This window comes from Aethalodelphis obliquidens, unplaced genomic scaffold (genome assembly GCF_003676395.1).
Source record: "Aethalodelphis obliquidens isolate GAN/ISIS:26980383/991018 unplaced genomic scaffold, ASM367639v1 scaffold15, whole genome shotgun sequence".
Classification (NCBI taxonomy): domain Eukaryota; kingdom Metazoa; phylum Chordata; class Mammalia; order Artiodactyla; family Delphinidae; genus Aethalodelphis; species Aethalodelphis obliquidens.
Window position 1 is genome coordinate 8,566,314 of NW_020837959.1, and position 18,720 is coordinate 8,585,033.

At 41.8% G+C, this 18,720-nt stretch overlaps 1 long non-coding RNA gene across 2 annotated transcripts in view; it reads left to right on the top strand.

Annotated features, from left to right (window-relative positions):
* LOC113625382 (uncharacterized) overlaps positions 1 to 18,720 on the top strand; it is an 84,301-nt gene that overhangs the window by 51,693 nt on the left and 13,888 nt on the right. Inside the window, exon 4 of one of the 2 annotated variants that reach the window (XR_003434647.1) lies at positions 5,063 to 5,135. The exons of the other annotated variant lie outside the window; for it this stretch is intronic. This is a non-coding gene — a long non-coding RNA (uncharacterized LOC113625382). Of the gene's footprint in view, positions 1 to 5,062; positions 5,136 to 18,720 lie in introns of those variants that run through there. 2 annotated transcript variants of the gene reach the window in all.

Here is an 18,720-nt window from a genome sequence, read left to right on the forward strand (position 1 = left end):
GTGTGTGTGGGAACTGTACCTTCCAATCAGTTTTGCTGTGAACCTAAAACTGCTCTAAAAACTAAAGTAGTAATATATATATATCAATGTTAAGTTCCCGACTGAACTGTGATTATGTAAGAGAACGTCCTTTTCTATAGGAAGTATACCCTAAAGTATACAGTGGTCAGCAACCCACTCCCCAATTTCAATACTTCAGGAAAAAAATTGTACTTGTAGTTTTCCTTTAAGCTTGAGATTGTTTCAAAATTTTTAAAAAGATTTTGTTTCATGAAGCTGGTCCTTCTCAGTGTTCTTAATGGGAAATTTCAGTTTTTAGTTTTTTGTCTGCTCATTTCCCCAAGTTAGAGGTATGCAGACTCCTAGTCAGTCCTAAAATCTGTGAGGCCCCAAGGGAGCAATTACCCTCAATCTGCTGTTCACTTCCTAAGGCCACGTTTTCTTCAGGGCTGACTCAGGCTGCTGACCCAGTGAGTAAGAGTCTCCCCCAGGAGACAAGTTATAAAAGGCCATCTGTCCAGGTGCACTTTCTTTTTTTTTTTTTAAAGGTTTCCATTTCTGTGTTCTGGAATACAGGGCTGTCAGATACAGGTACAAAGGCATTTCGGGCCATTCCCAGGCAGGCAAAATAAGGGAGGGTCTCACACAACACAATTCCCCAGGAACACAATTTTCAGCATTTCCCTACCACCCTCCCTCTTGGTAAGGCTTCCCTGTCTGTGCCACTTTTTTCCTTCCACCAGCCCAATTCAGACGACCCCACCCTTCTAAGCAGCTAGACCCCTTTGCTGGCCACTGCTATTCTATTTTTTTTTGAACTCTCTAGGTTTCTATTCTTTTTTTTTTTTTTTTAGTGTAAACATATAAAAATTTTAATGGATTAAAGCATGCTAAATCTGGGGTTACTGCATACTTGCTGCAGAAATAAAATATACAGTCATCTCAGAAAAGTTAAAACTATTGAAATACAACCTAATTTATCAGGAAGGATAAACTGGAAAGATTCTGAATTGTAGCATCAGGTAAAGAAGCGTGATGTTCCCTCTTAAGTAAACACTGACATCTCTGAAAGCTAATTATTTTTGCACCAAGTAACTTGAATATATTTGGAAAAATCATAGTCCCACAAGGTCAGAACATATTACTATAAGGAAAACAATTTAGCATGTATATTTCAACACAGAGATACTTCGCCCAAGCCTCTCCTTGGTGTAGAAATGTGCCACAGTTATGAGTTTGGGCTGAAAAAAGGGTGCCTCTTGTCAGGTATGTTTCTTCACATGTGCAAATTGTTCAATGGCCTCTGCCCTGGGAGAGGGTATTAACTCATTGGGGTATAGTTGATTTACTATGTTGTGTTAGTTTCAGGTGTACAGCAAAGTGAATCAGTTATGCATATACATATACCTACTCTTTTTTAGATTCTTTTCCCATATAGGTCATTACAGAGTATTGAGTAGAGTTGCCTGTGTTATACAGTAGGTCCTTAATAGTTATCTATTTTATATATAGTAGTATGTATATGTCAATTTCTCCTTCCCAATTCTCCTTTCCCAATTTCTCCTTCCTTCCCTTGCCCCTTACCCCATTTAACCATCAGTTTATACTGGGTTTCTATTCTTAGTCAAGATTTACCTTTTAATATAAATTAAGTTTAATAGAAGCTGAATGAATGTAAACTGGATTTAAATCTAGAAATGTCGCTGGTGTGGGGTTGGGCTGCTTCCTACCTGGTGGGAGAGCCTGTAGGAAGGTAGAGAAACACTGGGTTGGGTTTACAGCCCTGGCTATTTTTCGTTTGTTTGGTTGGTTGGTTTTTAATTGAAGTGTAGTTGATTTACAACGTTGTTAGTTTCTGGTGTACAGCAAAGTGATTCAGTGATATATATGTAAGACCTTGTTGTTTATCTATTTTATACATAGTAGTTTGTAACTGCCCATCCCAAACTCCTAATTTATCCCTCCCTCCCCTTCCTCCTTGGGTAACCATAAGTTTGTTTTCTACATCTGTAACTGTATTTCTGTTTTGTAGATAAGTTCATTTGTCCCTTTTTTTTAAGATTCCATAATAAGTGATATCATGTGATATTTGTCTTTCTCCATCTGACTTGCTTCACTTAGTATTATAACCTCTAGGTCCATCCATGCTGCTGCAAATGACATGCTTTTATACGGCTGAGTAATATTCCATTGTATATATGTACCACATCTTCTTTATCCATTCATCTGTTGATGGACACTTAGGTTGCTTCCTTGTCTTGGCTATTGTAAATAGTGCTGCAATGAACATTGGGGTGCGTGTCTTTTCGAATCAGAATTTTCTTCGGATATATAGGGCCCTGGTTTTTAATGTGGCCACTGCTAGTAGGAGGATTCGTTACTCCTGTCATCACTCAAGCCTTCAGGAAAGAGTTATTTAACTTCATGGTTAAAACTTAGATGCATTTCATTGTTTAAGGGATGGAACAGTGTTTGGGCAAAAAGAGCTCTTTGTGGCTGAGGGCAAATTTCAGGATAGAACAAAAGGGAAAGTTGGTCATGAGAGGTAAATTAACTCTTATCTTTGTTATGTTTTCAAAATTTTCTACAATTGGTATGCAGTATTTTATAATCAAGAAAATAGTAAAAATATACAGTGACTCTATAGATATATGTTCCAATAATGAGTTGAAGAATGAGAGTTTCAGGTCATATGGAATCCCATAAGGAAGTCATTTTGGAAAAGTATCTGCTACTCTTCTTCTTGTTCTAATTTTCCATCTTCTCTAAGTATAATAGATGTACAAGCACCTTTGCTCTTGAAAAATAAAATCAAACTTGTTCCATTTGCAATAAGGGTTCCCATTGATGCCAGTTTTGAGGGTGTGATTGACAATCGAAAATTAATTCAATACAGATTTAATGGTAACGTTAATAAGAAATTGTGTTATTTGCTACAGAAATTAGTAGTGTACCAATAATGTGGTGGATGGCTGCCAAATTTTCCTTGAAAGGTGTGATGTACTTGTTTCTAAGTATACAAGCAAGTCACTATTTTGAATTAATCTTGCACTACTTTTACTTACAGTCTTTTCTTTCTTTTCCTTTTCTTAAAGTTGATCAAAAATTAATAGTATCATTCAATTGGAGCATTAATATTGCATAAGAAGGGAAGGAATTTTGCAAACTTACAGTTAGTTTAAATGTAACTCTTGAGTTGGCAGGAGACTTACTATTAATTATTTAGGGGCTTTCTGAGTTTTTTTTATTGAAATCTTAGTCACTGTTTAAAATGTATCATTTCTAGTAATTATTTCATTTACTCATTCACTATTTATTCATCACACTTACTTAGGGTCTCTGCTATGTGCAATATATTCCTTGGTAAATAAGAATTGGTGCTTGTCTTCAGAGAGGTTCCAGTATAGTAGAGGACGTAAGATGCATATGAGAAATACTGTAAACATTAGAAAGTGATAAGCCCAGCAAGAATCAAGATAGGTTAAGTGGTGGTAGTGTAGTGAGTGTAGTGGGGAAAGAGATGGTAAGGCCATTCTCAGGGCAAGAATAACGTGGTAAAGGAAAAGAAGGCAAAGGACCCAAGGTTTGATTTGAGAACAGGGAGTAGGGGCTACAGCTTATACAGAAAAACTGCTACTGGCCTCTAACCACTATGGTTTATACAAAGTCAATCATAGATTTGTGGGTTTTATGGTTCCTGTTCCGTAATCTACCTTTGGCCTTTTCTGGTAATATGCTTTGGGGGTGGGTGGAAAGAACCAATTCCTCTCCCTACTTGAAAATTTTGTTCTGTGGGGAACAGGCAATCATATAATATTCAGCCATTCTGTCCTCAAAGATGGGCATGTGACCCAAGCCAGAGTTCTTCCCAGGGCTTTTTTTTTTTTTTTCTGTACGCGGGCCTCTCACTGTTGTGGCCTCTCCCGTTGCGGAGCACAGGCTCTGGACGCGCAGGCTCAGCGGCCATGGCTCACGGGCCCAGCCGCTCCGCGGCATGTGGGATCCTCCCGGACCGGGGCACGAACCCGCGTCCCCTGCATCGGCAGGCGGACTCTCAACTACTGCGCCACCAGGGAAGCCCCTCTCCCCATTCTTGACAACATTTATTGTTTTCTGTGTTTTTGATAGTAGCCATCCTAATGGATTCGTGAGGTGACTAGTTTAGGTATATTTTTAAGCACCTAAAATTCAACAGACCTCAGCCAATATTGAACTTCCATTGACTTTTTAAGTAAGCATCTTCTTAAAGCATCACATGGCGAGAACACCAAGTCTTAGTGGCCCCTAGTCAACTAAGTCTGTGATACAAGGACCACACCCTAGCATATGCCTAGTGCAGTGCCTAGCAGAGGTCCTGCACTGGGAAAGAGAGATCAAGGCATATTTGTTGAACGAGTGAAGGGTGTGTTTCTATTGACAGTGAACTTGGAAATGAACAATGTGGTGCTTGTTATCATTCATGGATGCCAGTGTCAAATGTGTGATCACTGACAATCCTGGGGCTCACGGGACCCTCTGTTTCTCTTTAGCAGCAGGTTGGGGGTGGATGACTGCTCTCCTTGTTGGTTGCCATCAGCTGGTCTTGAGCTTTAATGAATAGCAAAGAGTTGACATTCCATGTGTTCCCTGAATGCCCAACTCTCTTACATTCTAGAGCAGCACAGTAGAGTGAAGAAGCTTTGGGGAACATGGCTCTGCACCTACTGGGTATGTGGTCTTTAAGAATGATCTCAATCTTCCAAAGCCTTCATGTGTAAAATGGGATTGTGATACCTACTCCAGGAAATTGTCAAGAATTTAAATGAGATACTATGTGAAAAAGTGCAATGCATATACATGTAGGCATTATTGTAAATCTATTTTAATTAATTACATTTTTCCTTTAATGTGTGATTTTTTTCATTGATAGGAAGGTCCCTGCATTAAAATCTATGAATAAATTATAGAACTCCTAAGATTTCTTTGGAGACATTAATATTTTCTTTTAATTATCTCATTAGAATTACTTTGATCAGAGGATAAAAATCTAACTGATGTGCTACTTTTTAATACATTTCACCAGCTGGAGTAAGAGTGGACTGAGATTGCTATATTTCACCTGGCCTCAGATAAAGAGGTGAGTTAAGCAGTAAATGCCTGACCTCTTCATTTTGAATGTCCTGGATCACTGTGATGGAGTTTACTTGTACCTCCCCCAACTTCAGTCAGCATATTTATGTCAGCTAACAAAGTCATCAGTTGGCATTCTTTTGAATGTTCCAGAAGCAGTGAGAAGACATCAAATTTTGCTGGTGGGTATTCCGAAATTCAAAGATAGTATTTTGTTCATTATGTAGCTCATGATTTAAAACCTGAATCTCCTCGACTGCGGTATATTCAATACCTTTTCCACCAGATTAACCACAGGTTAGATATGTGTTGTGAAATTGTGGAACAGGTTAGCAAAAGAGAGTACAACATGTTTTTTCCACCTGGAATAGCGCCATCCAATAGAAATTTCTGTGTTGATGGAAATGTTTTATAATTCTGCCCTAATAGAATAGACACCAGCTGCACGTGGCTATTGAACACTTGAAAGGTGGCTGGTATAACATTTTTAATTTTGTTTAATTCTAATTAATGAAAATTTAAACTTAAATAGCCACACGTGGCTAGTGTCTACCACGCTGGGCAACTGAACAGCATAGAGTATGACAGCTTTAGGAAAATGAGAGTTGGTTTACAACCATATGAGACATACTTGAAAATGGCCTAAACTGGGTAAACTTACCTGCAGCTCCCTCACTCTCTCTTGTTTTGTTTCAGTTTTAGTTTCTATGTAATGAAGGAAAAATGTTATTCTAAACTAAAATTGACTGTTGTTCTAACAGCTGTTGGGGATAAGTACAAGGAGGAATAAGGCATTTCGGGGGGAAAATGTGTTTCTGTACTGCTCTTCGCCTTTTGTAAAGATGGAGAAAAAGAGATAGAAACAAAAGACTAAAATTTCAAAACTCTGGCCAATTCCTTGGTATTGCTATTGGATGAGACCCAGGTTAGAAAGCCCTTCCTTTGAGCAGAAATACTAACAACATTTAGGATAAGCAAAAGTAGACCCAGAGTTTCATAGTGGGTGATGAATGTCTTCATTTAAATTTCTAGGTAAGAGGAGCAGATAGTCCAAAAGTTAGGGAGCTCAGGAGCAGAGAGGGGAAAACGTGGGAATGGAAGTGGTGAGAGGGGGCAGGAAGCTGCCGCCTGGCTAGAGACTGGGCCTGCAGGGAATGTAGCTGGTGAGTAATCCCCGGAACAGGAAGCCACTTTCACAACAGGGATGTTTAATTTCCCATGTTAAGTTGATCGCACTCCCACACAGTAAACCCTTCTTTTGCCCTCTTGTCTTCAGCAAAGTCTACTCCACCCACAAAGCATTGCATGGATTGTTTGGGGGAAAGCATTTAAAAGAAAAGGGGCTCTGTTTCCTATGTGTGTCAGCACAAGGATAAGAGAACAGCTATAAGAGGCAAGTTCAGATAAGAAGGGAACCCCAGCAAAAGCAGCAAAAGTGATTACGAGAATATAACCCGCAAAGGCTTCCCTGGTGGCGCAGTGGTTGAGAGTCCGCCTGCCGCTGCGGGGGACACGGGTTCGTGCCCTGGTCCGGGAAGATCCCACATGTCGCGGAGCGGCTGGGCCCGTGAGTCATGGCTGCTGAGCCTGCGCGTCCGGAGCCTGTGCTCCGCAACGGGAGAGGCCACCAACAGTGAGAGGCCCGCGTACCGCAAAAAAAAAAAAAAAAAAAAAAAGAGACTATAACCCGCAAATACCTCTGGATGCATGAAGTGGTTAAAATCTCTAAGAGCCAAGTGACCGCCACAGACATGGAAATTGCATAAGGAATGAAGATACTGAACATGGTATTAGCTTATTGGCTTTCCACCTTTTTAGAACTATGGATCTGGGTTTAGTTCATGGTGAAGAAGTTCATATCAACCATATGTGCTGTTTCAACTAAGCCTTTTAAAAACCTTGGATTATTGTTTATATCATCAACAGTTCTGATTTACATTTACAGCGATCTCCTGAGTGTAGTTCAGTAGCTGAGTTTATACTTCGGGCAAAAAGAAAAATCTCTTTTAATGTAGAAATGTATGCAACTAGGTATACAAACAAAGATAAAAGCCTCTGAGCCCCCAGGTAACTGGTGGAGTTTGAGAGGAGCTATGATACATTTACAAAGAAACTAGAAGAGTCTTCTCTGGAAAATTCCAAGTGTAAATTAAAAGAAACAAACAAACAAAACAGTCTTTCCTGGAAGTGAGAGAATAGAATTAGAAACATAGGGTTTCTTCTGGCTCTGAAATGCTTGGATTTCTACAACTCCAGTACCTCTTTTCTTTGAGTCTAGCCAAAGGAGTTCAGTCCTGCTTGCCCCCCCCCTTTCTGCCATGAAATTCTGATGTTTACAGTGTTTCATCACTTCTGTTAACCTTACTGGCTTTTGAGCAAGTGACTCTGAAAACACAGGCTGCCATATATAAAGTGTCCGGGCTCAGGCAACATTTTATTTGCCAAATTGCTCACAATGTGTACTTCGAACACACACTCGAGGGCTCTTGGCTGTGGCCATCTGTTAGATTTGAAGACCGGATTTCAATATGTTGGTGCCTGGACTCATGCACATTCAGTCCTGTCTTTTGCGACTCCTCCCACAGCAAAGAATCTTAATCTTGGAATTTAGAAAGAAGTCCAAGTCCTTTGTGCTTTTGTTGCACATCCTGCTGTCTCCATACATACACCCTTTCACAGCCTGTACCTTAAGGTCTTTTCAGAGAAGGAATGGGCTGAGTTCAAGACGGCATTTGAGTGGAGGAAAAAGGAATACACTTCTGTCCTAGGCGAGCTACTGTCTCCTTTGAGGTTCCCGAATGAACTATATGCAGAGAACCTTGCCAGGGAAACAGGCACTTGTTTTACTCTGAGACTGGGCCCTAAATCTCTATGTGTGAACCCCTTGGGGTTGCCTGGAGGATGTGACAATCTTTGTTGTTTGCGCTAGTCATAGGCGAGTGGCTTAAAACTAAATTTCTTACTTTCCCCCTTATTCTTTTTAAAATAAATAAATTTATTTATTTTGGGCTGAGTTGGGTCTTCATTGCAGTGCACGGGCTTCTCATCTTGGTGGCTTCTCTTGTTGTGGAGCACGGGCTCTAGGCACACGGGCTTCAGTAGTTGTGGCACATGGACTCAGTAGTTGTGGCTCCTAGGCTCTAGAGCGCAGGCTCAGTAGTTGTGGCACACAGGCTTAGTTGCTCCGCGGCATGTGGGATCTTCCCGGACCAGGGCTCGAACCTGTGTCCCCTGCATTGGTGGGCGGATTCTTAACCACTGCGCCATCAGGGAAGCCCTCCCTTATTCTTATAAAATGACACTTGACTCAGTACAGAGGATTGGTGGGCTTGTGGATTCTGAAGCCAAGGCAGCTTGGGTTTGAATTGTCACTTAAAATAGTAACTTTTTTCTGAACTCCCTCTTCCTGTCCCCAAATTAATCTTTCTCACCACTGTTGGTGAGTATCGTGCCCATCTCTCCACCAAATTTGTGAAGGACCCACCGTGTGTGGAAAACTCTGTCAAACCCTCACGTGTTTGAGTGCGTGTGTGAGTGTGTGTTGGGTGTCGGGTCAGCTGGTCTGCCCTTTGCATATCTTGGTCCCTGCTCTTAGGATGAGCCAATAGCCTACCATGGACCATGGGCCCTCAAGTGTAAGGAAGAGGAGAGCTTCAAGGACAGGCACCAACCGTCAGACTACAGGCCTTTGTGTTCCCAGTTCAAACAATTTCTTTAGAATGATTTTATTTTGTTAGTTTTGCCTGGGAAGATACGCCTGGCTTATCTTCAGAGAATGTGTGGACTCCAGGAGTGGGGAGGGAGAGGAGATGGCATCACACAAACTGGTGCTAGACTCTCATACAGACGTTCTGAGATCCTCTATCTTCCTTGTAGCACAGGGAAATGGCATGAGAATTCACCAAGAAGTAACAGTGGTCTTACAAATGCAACAAACACACAACTTCAACACTGAATACAATATCTTAAGGATATATGGAACCTAACCCTTCACACCCACGGGCAATCTGGTCTCTTCTATAGCTAGGACATTAATTCATCCCTCTTTGTAGGGGAAGAGAATGACTTTCCACTCAATGGTCATACAACTGCTCCTGGGTCAGACTATAAGTTGCAGAACCGTATCTCTACCTGGGATACGAGGAGAACTCTTTAAGGCTTTGCCCAGGACTATCACCTGTTCAAGAAACTCCCAAACTCCTGAGTTTCACTTTTTTTTTTTTTTTTAAACATGGGGATAACCTAACAATAAGAGATCTGGAAAGAAAGGAAGGGAAGGTTTTCCTTCCTTGGCCCTGGCCATTTTCTCCCATCAACTCCCCGACCCAGAGCACGCATGCACACCTGCACCCGTGCGCAGTGCGGGAATCCGAGGGCTTTTCTCAGTGGAAGTGTCAGTCGTCTCACGTAGTCACCAGTCAATAATGTCAGACAGAAAACCAGAAGTCTAATGGACCTCCGCTGTCCCCGTAGCCATTGCTGCCACATGGTGTCACTGTTGAAACACAGGCCGACCAGCTGCCCCAGTGCTGTCTCCTTTGTCCCCAGAACTGGGCCCGGGCCTCCCAACCTCGGTACCGTCTCCCTAAAAGACCTGGTGACCTGGAAATCCGATTCGACCCCTGGCTGCTTTCTGGTGCTGCTAAACAATCAGATACTTCCTTCCATGGGGCGGAGTCACCATCATTGATTACATGTTCCTACATGACACACAGGTGCTTGAGCTACCTGTCTCAGGTGTGCAAATGGAGCCCACAGACTCTTGGACCTTCCATACCAGTGATCTCGGTTCACCTTCACTCATTGGTAACACAGCTTTTTGAGTTTAGACACAGTAGGGGTGATCTGATAAAGACAGCTCTACCCATTTCTTTTCTTCCTTCAGACATCCCCCCGCCCCCGCCAAAAATTCTTTCTTGCTGTTGGGTGTGTGGGGAGCCAGTTTACTCAACTAGAAGGAGGAAGGATGGAGATTATTGCCTCTACCCCCTGCTCTCAGGTCGGGCATAAAAGCCTTGATGTTTTTAAGCTCCAAGTCTTTCTCTCAGAGAGGGGAAGAAGGTTTTCTTTGTATCTCAAAAGTCCAGGGCCTTCTTTTGAGTAATCATTTTTTTTCTTTTAGAGGGAAGGAGCTGATATTTCCAGGGTGGAAAAGAAACGCAGCCTGGAAAGGGGAAGGTGGGTGTGGGCTTTATTATGGGCAGGTGACACGTGTTCTGGCACATCTCTGCTGTGGCCCCAGGCTCTGGGAAATGCTGGTGTACAAACTGGAAAACCAAGCCCAGGTCCTGCCACTGGGTCAACCGGGTCAGGGCACCTGAAGCACAGCTTTCAAAGGATCTGATGGGCCTGAGCCTGCAGCTGGTGACTGCTCTATTTTGTTGACGGGGGGAGGGCCAGTTGGAAGACCAAAGTGAGAAGGAAATGTCCGCTTCCTTTCTTAGGAATGGACATTTGTGGGGAACCCTTGGGGACACACAGGATATTCAGCTTCTTTGACTATCCAACAGAGAGGGGGAGAACCCCCAAGAGGTTGAGAATGGACTGACTTCATGTCAATCTGGCATATGGGTGCCAAGCCAGATTAAATTGAATTTGGAGACATTAAAGTGATGTGAGATTGCATCCTAGTGCAGAGTAGTCGCAATAGAATTACCCTCAATAGAATTACCCACATGCATACAACTACCCATCCAGGTTCAAGGCTTCTCCTGCCTGATCAGTTTCACCATCTCGGGGAACCAGAGCCTTATCTTTTCAACCTTAGCATTTCTGAGTTTCAAGGATGGAAGAAACCTTTTCCTCTCTCAGATCAGCTTCACTTTCTGTATCCTGAGTGGGAGATATTTTCTTCAGAAGCAATATACACCTGGTCATGTACATTAATCAAGTTACATCAAAGTTTTACTATATGTATTTATTGTACTCAGGTCATTATTGTATGGGAATGTGACCATTCCTATGGCATAGCAGCCCTGTCCCTGAGCCTCTATTCAATAAGTTTCCCTTGAGCCACTGGTAGAATATTAATAGCATTTGTCCCAGAAATTACTTGGAAATAGTTTCTGGTCTATGCCCAAGACAGGGTGCTGGGCAATTTCCTATGCTCTCAGCTGGTGACCCCTCCCACTGCACTCTTCCTTGCCAAACTAGTATGAATATTTCTTTTCCCTTTTTTCTGGGTATCTGGGGCTTTTTTCTTTACCCCTCATGGATCTAATGCCTGCAGCAGACAGGCTGAGAAAACCTTTCTGGCCCCTTCCCCATTTATGTTTCACTCTTATTTTGTAACGCAACACTTGGATGGGCTTATTGACCTTGTGCTGTACATTACAGACTTGCTCAGTTCATATTCCCTTTGGCTTGAACTCTGCCTCCTTTGGAGCTGAGACTTGGAGATGGGATCTGTCTGGATTTACTTCGGATTTGGTTTCCGATTTTCAGATCATTTGCACAAATACCGCTACGTCTCCCATTTCCTTTTATTCATCCTTCTGATCTTTTGATTTTGACTTTCTTGTCTCTGTTCTTAATGTGCTATATGGCGACCACTTCCATGGGGGTTAGTGTAACTAGTTACCTCGCTAAACTAAAGCCTGGGCATGTGTAACGGTATTCTATCGGAAGCATCATAGCAAAAATGTTTGGACTCCAAGCAGTTAAGGGCTCCTCCTATCATAGGAGCTTTAAGATATTTAACATCATCACAGCATGGAGAATGTTTCTGCTGGACCAAAAGGGGGCAGAGAAGAGACTCCTGTTTTTTACCTTGAGTGTTCAGATACATGGAAGACATGCAGTCTTGCACGGCTTTGCTCACAGGTGAGAGCCACTGGTGACACTCATAGTGGCCAAAAAAAAAAAAGAAGCCGATATCCCATGGCAAGTCAATAGGGCAACGAGGAGGATACAGACTTGTTCAGCCCAGAGCTTGCTACGTCGGTGTGTTATTACTAATTCATAGTGAGTAACTAATATGCATAATGCATTACATGTCATTCTCGACAGATCCTTGTGGCATCTTAGCAAAATACCTCCCTCTCACCAGAATGAAAGAGACCAGTCCCGTCGCCCGCCGTCAGGATCCAGCTGCCTCTGAGACTTCCCGTCCTTGATCACCCTCTCTCTGTTTCTGTGTCTTCAACCTCTTGCTTTGCCTTGATCTCTTGCCCATCAGCTATTAAACACATCCCAGTCTCTTGCATCTTAAAAAAACTTTCTACGATTTGCTCCCTAACCTTTGTACTCTGAGAAGTGCCCCTTATCTGTAGCTAGACCACTTACCATAGCCTACAGGAGTGGCTTTGCCCCATTGCCTGCTAAAATAAAAAACTGCTATGACCTGAGTAACCAATTTCAGTATCAGCACTTGAAATGTTTGGGGGTCATCATACAATGCTAGAACCCCAAGCCCATCTGCCTTGAATCCTATTGTGCCTGATTCCCTATTTGCTTCCATCACCCCCCAGATTTCCAAACCTCTGCAGGCATTTGCTACCACCTCAAATCACCGTTACATTCTCTGTGTACCCCTAATCTCTCCCAATCTGCAACCCTCCCTCCTTTCCTGTCACTGCTTTCTGAAGTTCCTGCTCTGTGATTGGCCACATCCCCTCTGGCTTAGTCAGCTCAGGCTGCTGTAACAAAGTACAGGCTGCTGTACAAAGTACTGGGGGGCTTAAACAATCATATCTCACAGTTCTGGGGGCTGAACCGAGATCAAGGTGCTGGCAGATTCTGTTCCTGGTGAGGGCTCTCTTCCTGGTTTGTGGACTTATCACTGTGTCCTCACAAGGAAGAAAGAATGAGCTCCAGTGTTTTCTCTTATAAAAACACAAATCCCACCTCGTGGACCCCTGCGCTCATAACCTTATTTAAACTTAATTAGCTCCCAAAGTCTCCACCTCCAAATACCATCACACTGGGAATTAGGACTTCAACCTGAATTTGGGAGGGACACAAACATTCGGCCCATAACATCCTGCTTCTGGCCCCCCAAATTCATGTTCACCTCTCATGTGAAATACATTAATTCCTTCCCAATAGCGCTGAAGTCTTAACTCCTTCTAGCATCAACTCTAAAATCTTAAGTCCAAAGTCTAAATATTATCTAACTCAGAAGTAGGTGAGACTCGAGGCAAAATTCATCTCCAGCTGCAAACCTGTGAGACCAGGTAAGTCATGTGCTTCCTGGTGAGATAGGCCTGGGATAGACGTTCCCACTCCAAAAGGGAGAAACAGGGAAGAAGGAAGGGGTGATGCATCCCAAGCAAGTAAATATTAGCTCTTAAACCTCAAAAATAATCCTCGTTGGTTCAATGTTCTGCCTTTGAAACCCACTGAGGGGGAGGTCCTGCCTCTGACGCTCTGCTGGGCAGAGGTCGCGTCCCCAAGGCTCCAGGTGACTGCCATCTTGCCTGTTGAAACTGAGATGAGGCCCCCCCTCTTTGAAGCTGAAGAGACAGCTCTGATGATCTCTGAACTGCCTCCTGGGTCATTCTTCCCTTGTCTTGAAGAATCATGCATATTCGCAGCTGAATACGTCTATGGTCATAGATCTACAGGATCTAAGAAGTGTGACACCTTCCTTCATTTTGTCCCATCTTCCCCTCCATCCTCAAGTTTTGTTTTTTTTGTCATTCCTTCCACTTGTGGCCCTAACGGATGCCTGGAAGGTTTTTGAGGACATTGTTCCCAATTGGAGGCATTGTTTTTCTCTCTCATGCACCACAAGATTCCAAGACACTTGGTGGGGTAGGCATCCTCCTTAATTCTCATCACCACTTCTGGAACATTAAGCTTCCTCTTTCTTTTCCTTCCTTCCTTGCTTCCTTTCTTTTTAAACTTCATGGCGCGCCATTGGATTCTATCGTGGTATCACTCAGAGACCCAGCAAGGAAACAGATGGCGCATCAAAGTAGGAAAATCCAAAGAGGGTTTTAAAAAGGGAGCATTTACAAAGATATAAATAGAGTGTAGAGAAACCACATGGAATAGTGCAGAAACCTGGAGCTAGTAATGTTGGTGGCCTCAAGAAAGACAGGAGGGAATTGTTATCAAAACCCAGGACAAGACACTCATGTAGGATTGGCTGCCTTGAGTTATTAGTGACCTTCAGCCAAGAGACACAGTCAGCCTGATGCAACCTGGGGAAAAAGTACTCAGGCCTCCCTGCCTCCAAACTCCTGAGAGGCTCTCCAATGGCTGAACCAGAAACCAGAGGGAAAGGGAACCCGTTGAGGTTTTCCCTATGAGTCTCCGGTGTATGCAGATGCCAGCCAGTGCAATCACTCTCTTCTCTCCCTCACTGCTTCGTCCACTGGCTCCGGGCTCTGTCCTTCATTCCAGAAAGCCTTCTCGCTACAGCCTTCCCCTTCTCCCTGAATCACACCATCCTTCCCAGAGACTTTGACATCCTAGTGCAGGTCCCATCTGACATGCTGGCCTCTCGGTTCCTTAACCAGTATTTCCCCAATCATTCTTTCCTCCCCTCCCCCTCGGACTACCACTCTCACAGTCCTACCTGAAACTTGTCATTTGGAGAAAGGGTACCACCTTTGAAATCTTCAATTTATCCCAATTCTGCAACCACCACCTTTCCTAACAGCTCATGGGCTCAATTAATCTTACTGCAAAAATTCTTATCAATGAATTCTCTCCAGTTAACCTAGCCCAGTGCTTTCTCACTAAGACTCCCCCAGCCCCACATACACACCTGTTTTCACTTTCTTCCTTGTGCAACTCAGAGCCCTTTGCTTATTATTATTACTACTCATTATTATTAGTTATTATTATTACTACTCATTATTACTCATTATTATTACTCTCTTGCAATCTCCTTAACCTTCTTCTCTTTCCTTTTGTCATTTTTGTGTGGTCAAACCCCAGTCTGTGATGACTCAACCATCCAACCATGAGTTCTGTCCTTACACACACAAGAACGTTGCAGGAGGAGAAGAGAAATGCAGCCAGGCAGACTGGTTTCCCTTTAAATAAATTAAATAAAACTCCAAGGTGGCACTCAGCCCAGCCTAACAACTCAGCAGGCTTTGTCTTGTTTCTCACTCTTTAACTATTTTGTTCCTTTTCCTTTCTCCACAAACTGCTTATTTCCCCTGCCTATACTTTCATCCCTACTCTTAACTTTGAGTCTTCTTTCACTTAAACATTGGAATCATCAGCTAGGAATTTCTTCATCTTTTCACTTCCAAGTCCAGAAACCTACCCATACTTCTTCCCTCCAGAGGGAGGGAGATCATTTTCTAAAAATTCAAAGCTTCCAACCCTTCATTTGGGCTCTGCATCCCATCTCTTTTAGCCTTCTCGTACTCTGTGATGAATTCTCCACCCTCCAGCTGTACTTCTCTCTCTTTCAACTGGACCATTCCCACCGGAATACTCACTTCTTTTGTCTTGGCTTGTTACACTCCACTCCATGATTTCCTTCTCCCTAATTGACAGCTTTTCCTCAGGCTCCTTTCCTGGAATCTCCTGCAAGGAAGTGAGTGTCTTAAAAGCCAGGAGAGTCATTGCTTTTGGAGGGAGATAACTGTGACTAGGGGCTACTGTGGGACTGGTATGCTGGCTTTTCTTGATCTGATTTTTTATGTTGCAAGTGTGCAAAGTAAAGAAGTTATAGTGTGCAACTATAAGTTAAAAACAACTTATAGTTGTCATTGTTGTTATTGTTCTTTATCCCATCTGAAAGCCTTTGTCTTTATCTGAATCTTTTTCTATATTTACACTTAATATATAATTAATATATTCGGGTTAAAATTCTCCATGTTATTATGTGTAGTTTATTTGTTGAATCTATTTTATGTTTTTTTCTTTTTCACCTCCTTTAGTATTGATCATTTTTATTTATGATCATACTTTCCCACTATTTTGGAAGTCATATACTATTTTTATTATTTCATTGTTACTCTGGAAATTACAACATGAATTCTTAAAGTATCAAAGTCTAACGTTAGTTGATTTTTTTTCTTTCCTCTCAGGAAATGCAAGTATCTGAGAAGACTTTTTCTCCACTTATCCCCTACCTGCTCGAATACTATTGTTAAGATGTATTTCATTTCTCTTTGTATAGAAAATAAACCCCATAAGACACTACTGTTACTGGTTTAGAGTCAGTATTTACTTGGTTTAACTCTTTTACTTATCACTTTTTATTTGTTCTTCATTTCTTCCAGCATCTCTAACCTTTAAAAATGTGATCATTTTCTTTCTCCCTGGAGAGTATTTATTGCTTCCTTTAACATAGGTTTGTGAATGGAGAATCTACGACATCCTCTTTGATTCTTAGCCGTGTCTTTGTCTGTCTAGTGGTAGGCTGCATAGTTATTTTTTTCCAGTTCACACATTCTGCTTTAAGCCTGGCTTGAACTGCTCTTAAACCTGTCCTTCTGGTTTTTAATAATTTCAGTTGCGTGTTTTAATTCTAGAATCCTGTATATTTACTTTGATATAGATTTCCTATGTCTCTTTTCATATTTTCCATTAGCTGAAATCTTCAAGCTTGGCTTTGATCTCCTTTAGTAGTAGTAAGTAGGTTACTTTTACTTGGTAGATTTTAATGATAGATTCTAACATCTTCCACCAATATCTAGCTCTGCTTCCTACCTTAGGATTACACTTACCTACTATGTGAAACTCAGGTGTGTGTGACCATGGGAGCAGAAGTGATGAGTATCACTTTAGGAAGAAGCTTTTCGAGCCCGTACATGCTTCACCATGCTTTTCTTTTCTTTTGCTGCGGTTATCGGTACTATTTCAGAGAGTGACTCTTCTATCAGCCTGCTACCCAGCATGAGGACAGTAATGATGGGAATCAGTGCTACCATCCTTCTTGTGACGGACAAATGACATGAGACAGAAATAAACGTCTGTTGCTTTAAGCCACTGACATTCTAGGGTCGTTTATTACTGCAGTGTAATCAGATCTATCTGATTGAAACAGAAATTGGAATCAGGATTGAAGTGATATTGTAGCAAACAACCTAAAATATGTGCCTTTGTTTATGGGCGAGGCGTTAGTTTGCAACAAAACAGATAATAGAGGTTAGAAGAATGGTGATCCATGTTATGTAGTGGCAAATTACTTAGTAAAATTGTTGCCTGTGCTAAGTTAAAGAAAAATTTTATGTCTAATAAATTTGTAGCTTTATGGGAAAACAAACTCTTAGTAGCGTGTGTTGGCTGCATTGGAAAGCTTATTACAAGGAAGAGACAAGATCAGAACAATACTGGCTGTTTTGCCAGCAAGAATGAAAAAGAATAGAGACAGTCTATAAATTCAGGGACTCGTAGGTTGAAAATAGAAACTCAAACATTGAAAGATGAAATTGAGGAATTATTTGAATATCAAAGGCCAATTAGAACTTAGTTTTAAGGTAAGGATCAAGTGAAGAGTATGGTTGTCACAATGATTGTTCAAATTTCTGAATAGATTAATATTTTCCCAGTAAATACTTTTATTTGGGCAAAACACCTCAAGAAAAAGAGACTAAGTGTGTGGCTCTCCCATCAATGTCTTACAAATACAAGATAGCTGCATTTATACTGGGTGTAGGGCACGGGACAAAACAAACTGGGATAAAATAGACCTTAAGCTGCCTAAGTTTTTGAGAGAATTGTACTGCAAACTGTATTGCACAAAGAGCCACCAGCTTGGACTTAAAGAGATGACAATTGATACCTAAGAGGCCACTTAGATGCCTGCTGTACATGGAATGTTTGTGTCTTCCCCTAATTCATATGTTGAAACCTAATCCCCAATGTGATGGTATTTGGAGGAGGAGCTTTTGGAAGGTGATTGGGTCATGAGGACAGAGTGATTTTTCCTTCCTGAATCAAACACTAACTGCAACAATCTTTGTGTCCTGAGAGTTCAAACATAATCTTTACTTTTATGTTTATTTAAAAGCCGTAATGGAAATCTATTCTCTTGTCTGCCATGGGTCTGCCAGCACCGTCCCATTTTATCCATGTGGTTTGAATGAGTGCTACCATGTTATTACACACTCTACACCCATGACCCACTTTCAATTTGCCCAGAGGTGGCCAACTGACCCAAGCTGAATCAATCAGTACATTTCCCTGGAATTTCTAAACTTGGGTCTGGAGAAAAAGTTTCAAACCTTCTCTGTTCCTGAAGCCTCAAGGCTTCCAGGAATCATTTTTTCCCGAACTTGTAGAGGAAGCTGCTCTGGTAGAATATGCAGGACACACTGCGAGGAACAGAGATAATAGATGGAAAACCCATTTTCCTTTCATCCTTGAGAATAAGTGAAATTTTTGCTCTTCTCATACTTACTGGAGTCAATAGTTAGAGTTGTGTTTCTGTCACTTGCAACCAAAAATGTCTTTAACAAGAAAAAAATATTTCAGACCATGTGAAACCACTCAGTGGTGATGGCTAGTCTGTAGTAGGCCAATATTGATGCCAGAGCTTAGGAAAAGTTTGCAAAGTCATAGAGATTACTAAAAAAAAAAAAAAAAAAAAAAGGCAATAGAGAAGTAAGAGCTGTTATTTTCCATAGTAATCAGAAAAAAATAGATGCACACCCCTTGTTGCTTCTTCCATGTAATCTTTGTTGATAAACACTTATC